Source organism: Pseudorca crassidens, chromosome 3 (genome assembly GCF_039906515.1).
Source record: "Pseudorca crassidens isolate mPseCra1 chromosome 3, mPseCra1.hap1, whole genome shotgun sequence".
Lineage (NCBI taxonomy): Eukaryota > Metazoa > Chordata > Mammalia > Artiodactyla > Delphinidae > Pseudorca > Pseudorca crassidens.
The window spans coordinates 136901065-136906615 of record NC_090298.1 but is presented as its reverse complement, the minus strand read 5'-3'; the positions used below and the strand labels follow the sequence as shown (position 1 = coordinate 136906615).

General features: G+C 36.2%; 1 pseudogene; it reads right to left on the bottom strand.

The window, feature by feature from the left end:
- Positions 1-3408: 3408 nt before the first annotated feature.
- On the bottom strand, positions 3409-4738 carry LOC137221033 (succinate dehydrogenase [ubiquinone] cytochrome b small subunit, mitochondrial pseudogene; annotated as a pseudogene).
- Between the last annotated feature and the right edge of the window lie 813 nt (positions 4739-5551).

The window sequence follows — 5551 nt, the reverse complement described above, 5'->3', positions numbered from 1 at the left end:
TCTTTATATATTATAAATACAAGTAATTTATCAGATGCATGCTTTGCAAATTTTCTACCAGTTTGTGGCTTATCTCCTCATTCTCTTAACAATGTATTTTGAGGAGCATAAGTTTTAATAAAGTTCAACTTATCAATTTGTTCTTTCATGGACTGTACTTTTCATGTTGTGTCTAAGAAATCTTTGCCTAACCTAAGGCCACAAAGATTTTCTTATATGTTTTGTTCTATAAGTTTTATATTCTTAGATTTTATATCTATATCTATGATATATTTTGAGTTAATTTTTGTATATGAAGTGAAATATGGATCCAAGTTCACCTTTTTGCATATGGATATCCAAATGTTGCAGCACTGTTTTTTGAAAAGATTATCCTTTCTTCACTAAATTACCAAAGGTCATGAAAATTTCCTCTTACTTTTTTTCCCTAAAAATTGAATAGTTTTTGCTCTCACATTTAGGGCTATTCTCCATTTTGATTTAGTATTTGAATGTGGTGTGACATTAGGATCTAAACTCATCTTTTTTGCATGTGGATATCCACCTTGCTGTATCATTTGTTAAAAGACTGCCTTTTCCCTGTAGTCCCTGTTAAAAGACTACCTTTTCCTTGGCGTATTTTCCAAAGTCAGGTTTTTCTCTAAATTCTGTTTCATTGATCTATATGTCTTTCCTTACACTAGTGCTACATTGTCTTGAGTATTATGGATTTTAGTAAGTTTTGAAATCAGAAAGTGTAACTCCTTTAACTTTGTTCTTTTTTTTACATCTTTATTGGAGTATAATTGCTTTACAATGGTGTGTTAGTTTCTGCTTTATAACAAATTGAATCAGTTATACATATTACATATGTTCCCATATCACTTCCCTCTTGCGTCTCCCTCCCTCCCACCCTCCCTATCCCACCCCTCCAGGTGGTCACACAGCACCAAGCTGATCTCCCTGTGCTATGTGGCTACTTCCCACTAGCTATCTACCTTATGTTTGGTAGTGTATATATGTCCATGCCTCTCTCTCGCTTTGTCACAGCTTACCCTTCCCCCTCCCCATATCCTCAAGTCCATTCTCTAGTAGGTTTGTGTCTTTATTCCTGTCTTACCCTTAAGTTCTTCATGACATTTTTTTTCTTAAATTCCATATATATGTGTTAGCATACGGTGTTTGTCTTTCTCTTTCTGACTTACTTCACTCTGTATGACAGACTCTAGGTCTATCCACCTCATTACAAATAGCTCAATTGTTCTTCTTTTTGAAAATTGTTTGGCTCTTCTGAGTCCTTTGTATATATTTCCACATACATTTTTTTTTTTTTTTTTTTTTGCGGTACGCGGGCCTCTCACTGTTGTGGCCTCTCCCGTTGCAGAGCACAGGCTCCGGACGCGCAGGCTCAGCGGCCATGGCTCACGGGCCTAGCAGCTCCGCGGCATGTGGGATCTTCCCAGACTGGGGCACGAACCCGTGTCCCCTATATCGGCAGGCCGACTCTCAACCACTGCGCCACCAGGGAAGCCCCCAGTGTGGATTCTTTAGTATTTTCTACATACAGGATCATGCCGTCTATGAATACAGTTTTACGTCTTCTTGTTCCATCTAGACTTCCTTTTTTTCATCGTTGGACTGGCTAGAACTTCCAAACAATGCTAAATAGAAGTGGCAAGAATGGGTATACTTGTCTTGCTCTTGATCTCACGGGAAAAGCATACAGTTTTTCACCATGAAGTATGATGCTAGCTGTGGGCTTTTTGTAGATACACTTCTTTAGATGAAGGAAGGTACCTTATAGTCCTAGTTCACTGAGAGTGTTTATCATGAGTGGTATCGGATTTTGTCAAATACTTTTTCTGCATCTATTTAGATGGTCATGTGTTTTTTGTCGTTTATCCTTTTGTCATTGTATTAACTGATTTTCAAATGTTAAATCAACCTTGCATTCCAGATCTACATCCAATTTGGTCGTGGTCTGTAATTCTTTTTCTCTATTCCTGAATTTGGTTTCTTAATATTTTTTGTTGAGGGTGATTGTACCTATATCCCATAGTTTTCTCATCATGTCTGGCTTTGGTATCAGAGAATGCTGGCCACATAGAATGAGTTGGGAAGTGTTCCCTCCTATTCTATTTTGTAGAAGAGTTTGTGAAGAATTGATATTATTTCTTTTATTTTTATGTTTGATAGAATTCATGAGTGAAGACATCTGGCCTGAGCTTTTTCTTATACCAAGATTTTAAATTACAAATAAGTTTCTTTACTTATTATAGGTTGATTTCTTCTTGGATCAGTTTTGGTAGTTTGTGTCTTTCTAGGAATTTGTCCATTTCATCTAAATTATCTAATTTGTTGGCATACAGTTATTCATAATATTCCCTTATAATCTTTTTGTCTGTTTCAGAGTCAGTAATGACATCCTCTTTTTTACTCCTTATTTTGGCAATTTGTATTCTTTCTTTTTTTCTTGGTTAATCTAGTTCAAGCTTTTTCAATTTTGTTGGTCTTATCAAAGAACCAATATTTGGTTTCACTGATTTTTCTCTCTTGCTTTTCTATTTTCTATTTTCAGTTTTCATCGAATAGATTTCCTTTTTTCTCCTTGCTTGAGATTAGTTTGCTCTTCTGGTTTCTTTTTTTTTTTAATCCAGCATTTTTGTTTTTTAAACTTTATTTTCATAGAACATATTTTCACATTAGAAAGTCCCACAGTGGGAAAATAATAATTTATTACCAATAGTTTTGTATTTGTGGACAGGTTATTTTAGGACAAATAAACACATTTGAGGATCAGGTCTTAGTTTAGAATCTGCAATATTTTGACACATCAGCAAGGGGGACCTCTTCCCTAAACGGGACTTATCTATATTTAGAACCTCTCCACACTCTTCTTCCTATGATTTAGAAATTAGTAATGTGAGATATCAGCACTTCCCAATTTTAAAGTTTCCCCAGGACATGTAACTGGTACCAACTGAACAGAGGAGTAAGTTTTCAAAACACTGTTTAATTTTCTGCAAAATCTTTACTTATGAATTAACAGTCTTTCCCTTATTCGTCATTCTCAAGACAAATGTAGAAGCTTGATCATGTATTGATAGTAAGAAAGCTGAATTTACTCTAAGAGGTTGATAAATTAAAAGGCCAAAGCTCATATATAATGTTAAGTTATACTCTGAGTCTTGTGAGAAGCTGGGAGACAACCCCATTAACGCATCAGAACGCAGAACTCAGTCTTACAATTTCTCAGATACAAGTCCTCTCAAACCTTGTCCTCAAAGATTAACCTCTGAAAATAACCATGTGATTAGGATAAAGGTTTGTCTCACCAATGGCTTATATGTTATTTCCTCTTTATTGTCAGTGGAATGGCATGGCAGAGCAGAGGCAAAGAGTTGTACAATCAGTTCTTAAGATATTAAGTCATAAAGCCCAGGGCTTCCACAGCATGACAACAGCTTTCAGATGCCCACATCATGATAGCTGAAATAACAAGGCACAGCAAAGTTTAGAGCTGAGCATCTGAAAGGCCTGCCTTGGTAGCTTTCTGAGATGTACCGCACAGACAGAGTCAGCAACAACTTGTCCAAGGCCCCAGTGACTATGTAGAACATGGGCTGAAGCCAGGAGTCCATCTCAGAGCAAGGATTCAAATACACAGCTGGAAGCAGGGCCAGGAGCAAACACTGACAACCCTCTTACCAGTCCAGGGTAGAGATGCAGCTTTGGAACCAGGATGGCGGCTGGGTAACAAGTAAATGTGCTGTGCTCCACAACATTCTGGGGTGGGCTGGTCCTGGAGAAATGCTGAGACATGAGTAGGTATGACCACTGGGTTTGAAGGAACAGACCTCAGTCTCCTTGGGCATGATAGAGGACACTCAGCCTCCAGAGAACCACCGTCTTGCTCCCAAGGCCTCAAGGTCATCCAGTAACCTAGAAGCAGTTATCTTCTTCTGGTTTCTTAACATGAAAGCTTACATTTGTTTATGTTATTGATTTGAGACCCTTCTTGTTTTCTAATATAGCCATTTACAGTTATAAAATTTCTCTCATGAGCTATGTTAGCTGAATTCCATAAATTTTGATATGTTGTGTTTCATTGCATTCAGTTCAAATATTTTAAAAGTTCACTTGTGATTTCTTTGATCTGTGGATTACTTAAAAGTGCGTTTTAAATTTTCCAAATATTTGGGTATCTCCTAATTTTTTAATTCTGTTGATTCTAATTTAATTTTACTGTGGTTAAAAAAAGAACTACTTTGTATTATTTCAATCCTTTTAAATGTATTGAGACTTTTTATGGCCTTGTATATGGTTTACCCATACATAGTTCATGTGTGTCTGAAAATAATGTGTTTTCTGCTATTATTGGGTAGAGTGTTCTGTTGATGTCAGGTCAACTTGGTTGATAATGTTGTTTAAGTTTTCCAGTGGCCATGGTTCACCTCTCTGAGTTCTAATCCTCTCCCTGAAGTTGGCTAAGAATTTCTAAATATCCTTTTAGCTATTTGATACTTTCAAGAGTTTCGTTTTCCTTGTTCAGTCTTTTTAGTTGCTTTTAACAGGATGTTTGGCCTGAATTATCTAATCTGACAATTCTGGAATCCCATTATCAATTTTTAAGACAGGGTTGTCTATTTTTATCTGTTGGAATTAGGCTAGGTACCATTTCTAATAACATTAGGCAAACTTTTTTTTTCTTTTTTTTTTTTGTGATAAGCGGGCCTCTCACTGTTGTGGCCTCTCCCATTGCGGAGCATAGGCTCCGGACGCGCAGGCTCAGCAGCCATGGATCACGGGCCTAGCCGCTCCGCGGCATGTGGGATCTTCCCGAACCGGGGCACGAACCCGTGTCCCCTGCATCGGCAGGCGGACTCTCAACCACTGCGCCACCAGGGAAAGCCTAGGCAAACTTTTAACACAAGGTTTTACCGGTAAAAGAGAAGAGAACTCAAAGCCTTTAAATCCTTACCAAAGTGCCCAAATATAACAATTCTTTCTCTATTCCTAAATCAATTTAAACTAAAATTTTTATATATAAAGAATTATAATTCTATGTAGATAGTTGGCTTCCTACTATTAATGTTTCAAAAAACATTACTGGATAAAGAAAGGTCATCATATAAATATTATAAAAATGTAAAATTTCAATTAACCAGGTTAATACAGCAAAAGTTGTCATAACTTCAAGGAGAAATTGACAAAGTCCCCATCCTAAGGAGAACATTGAACATGTCTCAGTAATTAATATATCAGTAGTAAAAAGAAAACAATAATATATAGAATATTTGAATAATACAATAAACAAGCTTGATCTAAGTAACACACATATATCTCTGTTCCCCCAACAATTGAACAACTCACACTCTTTTCAAATACTATGACATATTTATGAAAATTGATGATATATAGGGCCATTAAGGAAGAATAAGAAATTGAATAGATTTAGTAATTAATCTAACTACAGGTAATTAAATTAGAAATCAACATCTAAAAATTAATTTAAAACATACATTTGAAATGCAAAAACTCACACTTCTAAATAGCTCACAGGTTGAAAATC